This window comes from Hippopotamus amphibius, chromosome 8, assembly GCF_030028045.1.
Source record: "Hippopotamus amphibius kiboko isolate mHipAmp2 chromosome 8, mHipAmp2.hap2, whole genome shotgun sequence".
Classification (NCBI taxonomy): Eukaryota; Metazoa; Chordata; class Mammalia; order Artiodactyla; family Hippopotamidae; genus Hippopotamus; species Hippopotamus amphibius.
Window position 1 is genome coordinate 84,499,079 of NC_080193.1, and position 12,982 is coordinate 84,512,060.

Genomic DNA, 12,982 nt, shown 5'->3' on the forward strand with positions numbered 1-12,982 from the left:
TTTTCAGACATGCAGGGACTCAGAAAATTTAATTCCACAAACACACTCGAAGATATTACTTTAAAAGTCTTCTATCATGTGCATATACTCCTTTGATATGAGTTAGCGATAATTTTTTAAGCCAGAATTTGTCTAAGTTTTATAATCTATTTCACAAGAGCTACATCCCACAGGTTAAGTAAAGGGGTCAGCCCCACAAGACTGTTCCCTACTTGGTAGTTGTAAGTCTCCGGCCAGCTATAAATAGAGATTCCCACAAACCTCTCCTAAGGTTCACTAATTTGCTAGGATGGCTCGCAGAACTCAGGAACACTCTTTACTTATGTTTATCAGTTTATTATAAAGGATACAACTCGGAAACAGACAAATGGAAGAGATGTATAGGGCAAGGGATGGGGAGAAGGGGATGCAGCAGAGCTTCCCCAGCACCTGGACAGAGATGTCCACCATACTGGAAGCTTACTGAATATTCCCTTGTTCGAGTTTTTATAGAGCTTAGTCTCTGGCCCCCTCACTCCTTGCAGGAGGTCGGTGAGTAGGGCTGAAAGCTCAATCCCTCTAATCACTTGGTCTTTCTGGTGACCAGCCCCACCCTGAGGTGCTCTAGGGACCCCATCCTCAGTCACTTCATTAGAATAAACTCAGGTGTGATCCAAGGAGCTTTTACGAATAACAAAAGATACTCCACAACAATCAGGAAATTCCAAGCATCTCAGGAACTCTGTGCCAAGAGTGGGGACAAAAACCATATACTGTGTATTTCTTGTATTATACCACAGAACTCTATTATTATCATTATTTATATTAACAGTTTAAAAAGTGAGAGAGAAAGGTGTAATCATATCAGCATATCTTTTTAAAGTATTTAAGAAAAATAAATATTAACTTTTGCCAAACACGTCTCACTAATTTCTCCTACCCCTGACCTGCTACCAAACTATTCTCTGTATCTATGAGCTTATTAGGTTTTATGTTTGTTTGGGAGGGTTGGGGGGGAATGAATTGGGAGACTGGGATACCAAATTGTACACTCTAAATACATGCAGTTTATTGTATGTTAACTGTATCACAATAAAAATTCTTTTAAAAAAAAGGTTTTATGTGTGTTTGTTTTAAGATTCCACATACAAGAGAAATCACACGGTATCTATCCTTCTCTGAGTTATTTCATTTGGTATAATGCCCTCAAGGTCCAGACATGTTGTCAAAAATGGCAATATTTCATTCTTTTTAATGCCTAAGTAATATTCCATTGTGTATATATACATCTTCTTCATCCATTCATCCATGAAAGGCACCTAAGTTGTTTCCATATCTTGGCTATTATAAATAGTGTTGCAATGAACATATGGATGCATATATCTTTTTGAATTCGTGCTTTCATTTTCTTCAGATAAATACCCAGGAGTGGAACTGCTGAATTATATATGGTAGTTCCATTCTCAATTTTTTGAGGAACTTCCATACTGTTTTCCATACTGGATGCACTGATTTACCTCCCCACCAATCGTGCACAAGGGTTCCCTTTTCTCCACATCCTTGCCAACATTGCTATTTCTTATCTTTTTGGTAAAAGTCATTCTAATGGGTATGAGGTAATATCTCACTGTGGCTCTGATGTGCAATTCCCTGATGACTGATGATATAGAGCATTTTTTCACATATCTGTATGTCTGGAAAAATATCTACTTGGATCTTTTGCCCATTTTTCAATCAGTTTTTGTGGTTGTTTTGTTTTTTGTTTGGTTTTTGCTATTCAGTTGTATCAGTTCTTTATATATTTTAGATATCAGCTCCCCATCAGATAGATGATTTGCAAATATTTTCTCCCATTCAGTAGGCTGACGTTTTTGTTGATGTTTCCCTTGCTGTGCAAAGGCTTTTTACTTTAATGTAGTCCCACCTGTTTATTTTCGCTTTTGTTGATTTTGTTTTTGGTGGCAGATTCAACAAATCATCACCAAGACTTATGTCAAGGAGCTTACCACCTATGTTTTCTTCAAGGAAATTTATGGTTCCAGGTCTTATACTCAATTCTTTAATCCATTTTGAGTTAATTTTTTGTTTATGGTATAAAATAGTGGGTCCAGTTGTATTCTTTAGCATGTGGCTGTCCAATTTTCCCATCACCATCAGTTATTAAAAGGAACTTCTTACTCAGAAACAAAAGAAAACTTCAACTTAATAAAAGCATATCAGAAACCAATGGCAAACACCATACTCAAATTTCCATTAAAGTCAGGAATTAAGACAAGGAGGCCAGTTATGACCATAATTATTTTACACTGTTAAGAAGGCTCTAGCTTTGTACCCATCAGCCACATGAAGCTACTAAACACTTGAAGTGTGGCCTGTCCAAATTGAGATGTGCTCTAAATGTAAAATATACATGGACTTACAAAGACTTAGTATGAAAAAAATGTAAAACATTTCATTAATAATTTTTATATTGATTATATGTTGAATATATTGGATTAAGTAAAATATATAACAGTTACCTGTTTATTTAAGATGTCTACTAGAAATTTAAACTACTACAGATATGGTTCACATTTGTGGCTCTAATTGCATTTCTTATGGACAGCACTGCAGTCTAGCCAATGCAATGATGAAAAAAAGAAATAAGGAGTAGGAATACTGGAAAAGGAGAGACAAAACAATCATTGTTTGCAAATAATTAACGCCTGACAAGAAAATCCAAAAGAATCACGAAAATTATCCAACCAGAGAGAAAGTTCACTAAGATATCTGGGTAGTAGGTAGATAACAAAAACCAACTGTTTTCCTATATACTAGTAATAGCCAGTTAGAAAATTAAAAGGGAAAAGATTTTATATATATATATACACATATATATATATATTTCTATAGAAAATACTACTGAGAGATGCTAAAAGACTTGCATATATGGAAAGACAGACTAGGTCCTAGGTAAAAAGGATAACTATAACGCCACCAAAATTAACCTATGCAATCCCAATCAAAATCCTACTAGGACTTTCTTGATTGTCAATTTTTTTATGGCTACTTGATATATGAATTCCAAAGTTTATCTAGAAGAAAACTTTAAGATTAGCTAATAAAATTTGAAAACAAGAATATTTAGTGCATATCAGCCTATTAGATGCCAAAATTAACACTAACTGTTCTGGTACAGAATTGTGAAAACCAGAAATAGTCATGGGACATTTACACTTAATGATGGTGGCATTTCAGATCAATGAGTGAAGGATAGATTATTCAATAAATTAAACAGCATCAAAGAAAAACCAGAATTGAGCCAATGGCTGAATGTGAGTCCTAGAAAGATGAGGAACACATCCCTGAAATAAACTATCAGCCTAGCAATAACTCTCTTCCACAGCTCCTGTGTCCCAAAAAGGATTTGTTCCTAAGTCCTTTTTCTGATTATAAAACCATCTCCAGTGCTATCACGGTAGTCTACACAGCCCACACAGCCTGGCCTACAACTCTGCTGGGGAGAGAAGCACTGGTTTTGTTTGAACTATCCCACTTCACTTCCATCTCTACCCCCAACTGACTATGGCAAACACAGGCATCAACAGGGATCCAGTATGACCAGTGGGGCCTACAACGAAAGTATGGATGTGTTGGTTCAATAATATTCTCTCTAGAACCTGGAACTGGGATTGAATTAAAAGAATTCAACAGAATTAAAAAGAAGCTAAAAGGACTGTCAAAGTAAACTCATTCTTCAAGATTCAGTTGAAGCCTCTATGTGAAGTCCTCCTTGGTCCCACAGATGAGAGCCGAATCAATCCCTCTATGCTCCAATTCCTCCCTCCACTCCTGCCTAACACACAGAGCCATGAAGGGGCAGAGAAGAAGGAATCACAAATAGCTTGAGATAGCTGGAACACAGGAAACGGGGGGAAATTAGAAATGAAAATGGAATAGAGAAACATGTTGCAGACATAGGTTTTAATCAACAAGGCACTTAACCAAATTAGTTTTTTCAGAATGATTTCTTGGGTCAACAAAGAAAACAAACCAGAAAGGATTCCAGGTATGTAGTTATTACAATAGCCCAAGTGAAGGATGCTGAGGTCCAGGGTTTGGGGCAGTAGATGAAGAAGCAGAGGACCAACTGGAGAGACTTTCTGAGGTAAAACCAATAGGATGTGGTGAGATGTGAAGATTAATCTTTGAGGATGAAAGTCAACATTTCTAGAATGTTGGATAACCTGCAATAGATACAAGGAATACAGGAGGAAGAGCACATACATATGAGTACATGAGTATAGGGTAGGATATTAAATGTGTAGAAATGGCCAGAAAAGATATTCACAATACAAGACTGGGCCTCCAGACAGAGCTGAAGACATAGACTTTAGCATCATCACGGACTCTAACCATATTAGAGGCGAAACTCTAATGGAATCCCTCAAAAATAGTATGCTCAGTTATAAGATAAAAGGATTAAAAGCAGATATTATAAAAGCCAGCTAGAAGGGTAAAGAAACTAAGAGCAGTGTCCTAGAGGCCAAAGGTAGACATAAGGGTCAACTGTCAGGAGTGTCAAAGACTACAAATGGTTATGCTATTAAAGTACAATAAATAAGCAGCTGACCTGGCCTGAGACAATCCATCACACTTTCTTGCCTTCTTCATCACATAATTTTAAATCATATCCGTACTCAACCAGTGAGCTATTCAAATGCATATCAAAAGCAAGTCTACTCTTTCAGAATTCCTGAGCTCCCACTAATAACTATACACTGGTCATTTTAATGTCAGGTTTTTGGCCTTCCAAAATTTTTCTGGTATTACGGTCAAATCTTTCAATTCAATTTAATAAACACTTACTGAGTATCTCATGTCCATTGTTGTGCTAGGTGACAGGGATGCAAAGATTGATTCTATCAATAAATATGAGTATCTTCTATATGCTGGGCACTGGGTATGCATCAGTGAATAAAACACAAATATCCCTGTCCTCAGAGATGTGTACTTCCTTCACTAAACAGCTACCCTCCCTTAAAGAAGCCCAAAAGAAACACATTATGTTTTAGACTTATCTAAAAAGAAAAAAATAGTAAATAAAGCAATTTGAAACTAATGACAGGAAACACAAAACTGTAACTAATCACCTATACTTAACATGTCTGTTCTCTGGCATCATACAATACAAACAAACATTAAGTTAAACAGACATACAACCAACTCTCAGTTATCTGTGGGTAAACTACCCATTCATATCAAGAACAGTTCCCTAACACTGACTCACTTTTCTGGGTTATGCCCCATCCAAATTTCTACCACATAATCTTCTAACACATGAGATAGTATAAGAATATAGTTTAAAATGTTCACAAAGTAACTCAAATCACTGCACATGCCAGATTTACTATGCCTACCATTTTTCTTTTTTTTTTTTTTTTTTTTTTGGCACACAGGCTTAGTTGCTCCGTGGCATGTGGGATCTTCCTGGAGCTGGGATCGAACCCGTGACCTCTGCATTGGCAGGCGGATTCTTAACCACTGCGCCACCTAGGAAGCCCTTTTTTTTTTTTTTTTTTTTTTTTTTTGCCTACCATTTTTCAAACGAACTTGCACAGACATGCTCCCCTAAATCCAATACCCTTCAATTCATTTCCCAGAGCCAAATAACCCAAGTTCTTCAACCCCATCCCAAATTCATCTATAATGCTGCCCCCCAAAATAATAAGCCTCCAAAGATGGACCTAGCTTCTATCTACTAGCTCATGGTCTCTAAACTTTAAGGATCAAAACAAGCCCCTTTTGATAAAATTGTTGGCATTCCAAACATGTGTATCTTTAATAGTGTGCAATGTGTTATTGTTCTAGCATAGCATCAACACTACAAATCATGAATAAAATATGGAAATTTTCTAAAAATTCTAACATTTCCTTCCAGTACCACAAAGATGGCTTGCATGAACACCCCAGAGCACATGTACACTGCAAGACAGCCCATCCTTATCCTAAAGAAACTGACGCTTGGAGGTTATGTAATTTGCTGTGGTTGCAAATTCAGAATCAGGTGGAATCAGATTTGAGAATTCAAGTAACAATGTGGGCATAAAGCTCCTCTCCACCACGCCAATCTTATACTTGGGGTCCCATGAGCTCCCTCTCCAACCTTACACCTCACTCCCAACCAGCCACTACGTCTCGCAACCCTCCCACCTCAAGCTGTTGTTGGAGAAAACAGGTATTCTTTTCATGCCTCAGAAAGTGATATACCAACTAAACATTTTGAATCTCTAAGGAGAATACTATGCAGGCACTATGCAGGAGAGTCTAAACAGGCATCAGTCTAAAGTCAGGCCTAGTTTCAGAGTCAACGATGAATACAATTTCTTAGAGTCTAACACACAAGCAATATGGAAAGCTGCAGTACAAAAGGAAAATGACTTAGGGAAGTATTCATTGGGAATATAATATATAAAAAATAATAATTCTGTGTATTATGGTCCATGTGGTATAACTGCAATTAATGTCAATTCTCTTTACATATAACTATCAAGTACACTTCTAAGATCAATTCATTCTGGTTCATTCTGGTTTTCTACGGAACTAAAATAAAGTCCTTACTTCACTTTGAGAAAGAACTCAACTATCCCAACCTTTCCCCAAACAGGAGGTAATAAGTTCAGAGATCAAGTCAGTTTCCAAAGGGAAGAGAAAGATTTCTGATTGTTTTAATGTTACAGAAAAAAAAAAAAGCCAAAGTCAAGGTCCAGAATGAGGATCACTTCAATTCTAATGAAAGTAAAATAAGTAAAAATAAGAAACTTTTCTGGTTGAAGTAGGAACTTTTCATAATTCTGGCCAAAACGACACTGAATATTTTATAACCCAGAAACAGCAATGCAGAAAAATGAACTGTTTTATGCTTACAATACCAACTTAGAAAATAATACTCAAAAGGTTAAGATCTATGCAACAGTCAGTGTAGTTAGTAGCTAATAAAACCCATGCAAATATCCCAGTGAATTACAAGTAGTAAACACATAAATAAACACACAGGTGGAAATACACAAAGCTAACTGATAAAGTTTCAAAGAAGTCTAGGAAAGAAATATGGCAGGAATATAAAAAAGTCCTGATCCAAGTAGAAGAAAGAGGTGGAAAGGGAGGTAAAAGACAAAGAGCACTGATGGAGAAGCAGCTCACAAGAGCGTTGAGCAAGAAAGGTTCACAGACAAGGAAACTGAGCTGCACAAAGGCTCAATGGTGTGGGCAGTGCCGCACTGACAGTCAAGTAGCAGGGTCAGAAACAACTCGGGCCAGACCCTAAACGCTCCTCCTGTAACAACTCAGAGCCCATACGGTTCTCTTCACTTGCTGGCTGCCCAGTCTCCCTTCCTACTCCTACTACCTTCCATTCATTCAACAATTAGAGCTGACCCTTGAACAACACCGGGTTTAGGGGCACCAATCCTCCAAACAGTCAAAAATTCACACATAATTTTATAGTCTGCCCTGCACACCTGCAGTTCTACATCCAGGGACTCAAACAACCTTGAATTGTGTAGTGCTGCAGTACACATTTAGTGGGGGGAAAAAAAATCCACAAGTAAGCGGACCCTCACTGTGGGAAGACATTCGGGAACCTTTCTGAAACCTTGAAAATGTTAAAGTATGTGGGCCGAGCGATGGGATTCAGAATGTCCTGCTTGAGCAGTGGAGGAGCTGAGGGTGCGGGGCGTGGAGACTAATATCACCCTGTTTGGTCCTGAAGGATGGCTGGTTAGCCAAAGACGGGTAAGATTCCTCAGAGGAGGAACAACCTAAGACAGGCACAGCCGTAGAGGGGCCAACAGGGGTGGTGCATAGAGCCTTCCTTATATCACCCTGTTTGGCCCTGGAGGATGACTGGTTAGCCAGAGACGGGTAAGATTCCTCAAGGGAGGAACAACCTAAGACAGGCACAGTCGCAGAGGGGCCAACAGGGGTGGGGCACAGACCCCCTAATATCTGAGAGAGGTCTCCTGCCCCCAGGGCTGTTTTGCTCTCCACCCCCAGCTCAGATCCACACCTGCTCAACTCGGACCCAGGAAGTAAACAAAGATAATTGCCTCAGTCATGTGAGGCCTTTGATTGTTTATGAGTGTAACCTGAGAATGTTAGCCCAGGAACTCAATAAAAGCAACCTGGGATGAGTCAGCAGGGCTCTTGATCCGAGAGGTCTTGAGCCCCCCGGTCCCACTTTTCTCTTCAGTCTGTGTCTGTGTCTTCTTCAAGCTTGCGGCACCCGTCACTCGCCTCGAGTCGCCGAGCTGGTCTCGGCACCTCACAGTTCAAACCCACCTTGTTCAAAGGTCAACTGTACTTCCTGAGTTGACGGAATCAATAAATAAGCGAGTCTTAGGCAAGGTCTTAATTGTCTTTGTCCTCCAAGTCTCTGGTGTTTTTGCTTCTCCCAGGGATGTGACTTCTCCTCCCAGCTGCTCTAGTTCCCAGAACAGTCAATGCCTCAATTTTATTTGTCAATACTGGCTATTCCCCAACTGCCCTGGACATCCCCATTCGAGAAGGTCTACCTCAAACTCAACTGTTTTTTCTAATCCAATCTCTGTCTCATTTGCCCTGGCCAATATGACCTCTCTGACCTCTGTACTGCTCACTCAACATTAACCACATCCTTCACGTGTCTTCAGACAGCTTGAAAACTCTCATCCTTAAGGAATTAGTATTTCCAGTCCCCTTTAAATGATGTATGCTTTTTACTTATATGATGGGTTTGCTCACATGCTGGATTCAGAATAACTTGTTACTTCTTACCAAAAAACTACTTCTAAAGAACAAAAAAAAAACCAAAACACAACAAAAACAAGAAACAAAGAGGCACAAGGAAACTTTTGGAGGTGATGAATATGTCTATTACCTTGATTGTGGTGATAGCTGCACAGGTGTATGCATGTCCAAACTCCAATTGTATATATTAAATATGTGCAGATTTTTATATATCAATGAAAGGACAGAGAAAGGAGGGAAGAGGAACAAAAGAAGAATAGAGAAGAAAGAAAGCAGAAAAAGAAGAGAAGATACAGGGAGGCAGAGAAATAAGAAAGCAACTAACAGAGGGGGTCAACTGTGTACCCTAAACTACTATCTGTTGTCTCCCTCAATCCCTGTGATAACGCTGTAAAGTAGGAATTAACATCTTTATGTTACAGAAATTGAAATAGAAGGCTAAGAAAGGTTAAGGAACCAGGTCAAATTTACACAGCAAGTTTTACACACATATATGGCAATGATTCCTTCTCCACTCAACACAAAACTGATAACATAAGACAATATATTTAGAAACGCTACCTGAATCATTATCAACGTCATATTACAAAAGGTGTTTAAAACTAATAAGCAGATTCCTCAACATCATGAAAATGACTATACTACCCAAAGCAACCTACAGATTCAACGCAATCCCTATCAAATTACCAATGGCATTTTTTACAGAACTAGAACAAAAAATCCTAAAATTTGTGTGGAGACACAAAAGACCCCGAATAGCCAAAGCAATCTTAGGGAAAAAAATGGAGCTGGAGGAATCCAACTCCCTGACTTCAGACTATACTACAAAGCTACAGTAATCAAGACAGTATGGTACTGGCACAAAAACAGAAATATAGATCAATGGAACAGGATAGAAAGCCCAGGGATAAACTACAGTCAACTAATCTATGACAAAGGAGGCAAGGATATACAATGGAGAAAGGACAGCTTCTTCAATAAGTGGTGCTGGGAAAACTGGACAGGTACATGTAAAAGAATGAAATTAGAACACTCCTTAAAACCATACACAAAAATAAACTCAAAATGGATTAAAGACCTAAATGGAAGGCCAGACACTATAAAACTCCTAGAGCAAAACATAGGAAGAACACTCTTCGACATAAATCACAGCAAGATCTTTTTTGACACACCTCCTAGAGTAATGGAAATAAAAACAAAAATAAACGAGACCTAATGAAATTTCAAAGCTTCTGCACAGCAAAGGAAACTATAAGCAAGACGAAAAGACAACCCAGAGAATGGGAGAAAATATTTGCAAAAGAATCAACAGACAAAGGATTAATCTCCAAAATATACAGACAGTTCATGCAACTCAATATCAAAAAAACAGACAACCCAATCAAAAAATGCGCAGAAGACCTAAACAGGTATTTCTCCAAAGGAGACATACAGATGGCCAAGAGGCACATGAAAAGCTGCTCAACATCACGAATTATTAGAGAAAGGCAAATCAAAACTACAATGAGGTATCACCTCACACCAGTTAGAATGGGCATCATCAGAAAATCAACAAAGAGTAAATGCTGGAGAGGGTGTGGAGAAAAGGGAACCCTCTTGCACTGTTGATGGGAATGTAAATTGATACAGCCACTATGGGGAACAGTATGGAGGTTCCTTGCAAAACTGAAAACAGAGTTACCATATGACCCAGCAATCCCACTCCTGGGCATATACCCAGAGAACACCATAATTCAAAAAGACACATGCACTCCAATGTTCATTGCAGCACTGTTTACAACAGCAACCTAAATGTCTATCAACAGATGAATGGATAAAGATGTGGTACATATATACAATGGAATATTACTCAGCTGTAAAAAGGAACAAAGTGTGGACATTTGCAGAGACATGGATGGACCTAGAGACTGTCATACAGAGTGAAGTGAGTCAGAAAGAGAAAAACAAGTATCATATATTAACACATATATGCGAAATATAGAAAAATGGTACAAATCAACCGGTCTGCAAGGCAGAAACAGAGACACAGATGGAGAGAAAAAACATATGGGCACCAAGTGGGGAAAGCGGGGCGGGGGGTGGGATGAATTGGGAGATTGGGATTGCCATATATACATTACCAATAAGAAAAAAAATCAAATTGTACACTTTAAATATATGCCATTTATTGTATGTCAATTGTATCTCAATAAAAGTTCTTAAAAATTAAAAAAAAAAACTAATAAGGAGATTCTTAAGTTATCTGAATGAGAAATACACCATGTCAATCTACTTTCAAGGTGCTTTAGATACATTTCCAAAAAACTAATGCACAAGGTAAATCCTAAATTATTGATGTCAAAATATAACAAAATCTACTTAATGTTCCTCAGTTCAGTTTACTATTTACAATTATCTCTTCCCAATCTCCATTAACCGAGGTTATAATACATTTCCTTGAAGTATATCTGTCAACATAAACATGATAACGCTGCTTCAAAACTAAGGCAAGAATAAAAAGTGAGTGGACAAACTGAGAAAATACTGTATGTTCTAAAAATAAATAAAGTAGTTAATATTTATTGAGTGCTGACTATGTGCCAGTAACTTATATAAATCCTAACAATAATATATAGCAGATTTTCTTATCTCTTGTTTATAGAAGAAACTGAGGCACAGAGAGGTTAAATAAGCTGCCAAAGATCACACAGCTAATAAGCAGAGCCAGAATTCAATACCAAGGAAACAACTCCAAGTCCATGTTCCTACCCTCCAAAATTACAAAAGCACATTTTAGAGGAAAGCTCTTAAGCACTCAAATACGGAACTGACTAAATCAAAAGTAGATTTATAAAACCTTCCCAAAAGGAAGGACACATGTGAATTATCCCTACAGTCATTTATGGTATTAAAAATGAAATAATATTAGATATATATCTGCAAAATTATCTACTAAGAAAAAAATAAAAATGAAAGTAAAGCAAGGTTAATTAAAATAAATGAGCTAAACTGACATGTATCCACATTGATGAAACTCAATTGATGAAACCACACTAATTAAGTGATATCTGACTAAAGAAAAAAGTATGCTGCAAAAGAATACCTACAACACCATCTATATCAAGTTTAAAAATACATGAAACAATACTGTACACTGTTTAAGGATACATACATGTGTAGTAAAGCTGCGAGCACTACATTCGAATAATGAACACCAAATTCAGATCAGTGGTTAGCTGGAGGATTTGGGGGATGGAAGTGGGTTTCTTTAACCAGATCAAATATTATGAAATATTTCTCAGACAAACAGTAAGTAGGTCTCCTTTTTCTTTTTTAAAAGAAAAAAAAGGAAGAAAATGGAATCAGCAGATTATAGCACCCAAAATTGCTTTATATTCCTGATCCAAAAAATGCTAAAAGAGCAATGTTAGTAATTCCTGTGTAAGAATGTTAAAGGAGAATGTATCCTGTGTATTCATGTTCAAGTACAAGAAAATTTTAGTTAAATTCTCTCAATGTAGTTTGTTACTCCTCACATTTCCCTCTGTAAAAACAGGGTGTGTGTGTGTGTGTGTGTGTGTGCGCGCGTGCGTGTGTGTGTGTGTGTGTGTGTGTAGGGGGGAGGGGGAGGTTATGTGTAATACAAATAGATAAAATGTTTTAAAACTTCACCACAGCTCCCTCGCAGATATAATCATGCCTTCAGAGGTATACATGAACTTCAAGTCAAACTGTCACCCAAGAGAGGAGGTGCAGCACCTGGGCTAAGAACATGGACTCTGGAACCTAACTGCCTGGGATGAGGTACAGTATACACTTGGGCAAGTCACTTAAGTTCCCCGTGCCTCGATTTCCTCACCTGTTAAATAAGAATGATAAAAAACCTCTCTCATAAAATTGAGAATAAAATTAAAACAGCACCTGGCCAGAGGAAGTACTGTAAAGGTACTGGCTATTATCCTTACTCCAAAGACCATTAGTTTAGAAAAAGAAAAACCAGGCTTTTATCTGAAAAATATTATCTAAGTGTGACTACCTTCCAAATTAAATAGGGGATAGAAAAGCTGACCAAAGCACGACAGACAAATGGGCAGCTTTTTATAGCAAGATAAGCTTTTCATTTTTCTAAAAATATTCTTTGGTATTGTTATAACATCTCCAATGTGTACCTATCTGTGGACACACATACCTGGTACAAATTCAATGTGAAACATTCTATTCCCTGGCTCCCCTGTTCACTTGGCAAAAAGTCCAGTTC

At 37.8% G+C, this 12,982-nt stretch overlaps 1 protein-coding gene across 4 annotated transcripts in view; it reads right to left on the bottom strand.

The window, feature by feature from the left end:
- ACSL3 (acyl-CoA synthetase long chain family member 3) overlaps window positions 1–12,982 on the bottom strand; it is an 86,439-nt gene that overhangs the window by 67,149 nt on the left and 6,308 nt on the right. The window lies entirely within an intron of this gene.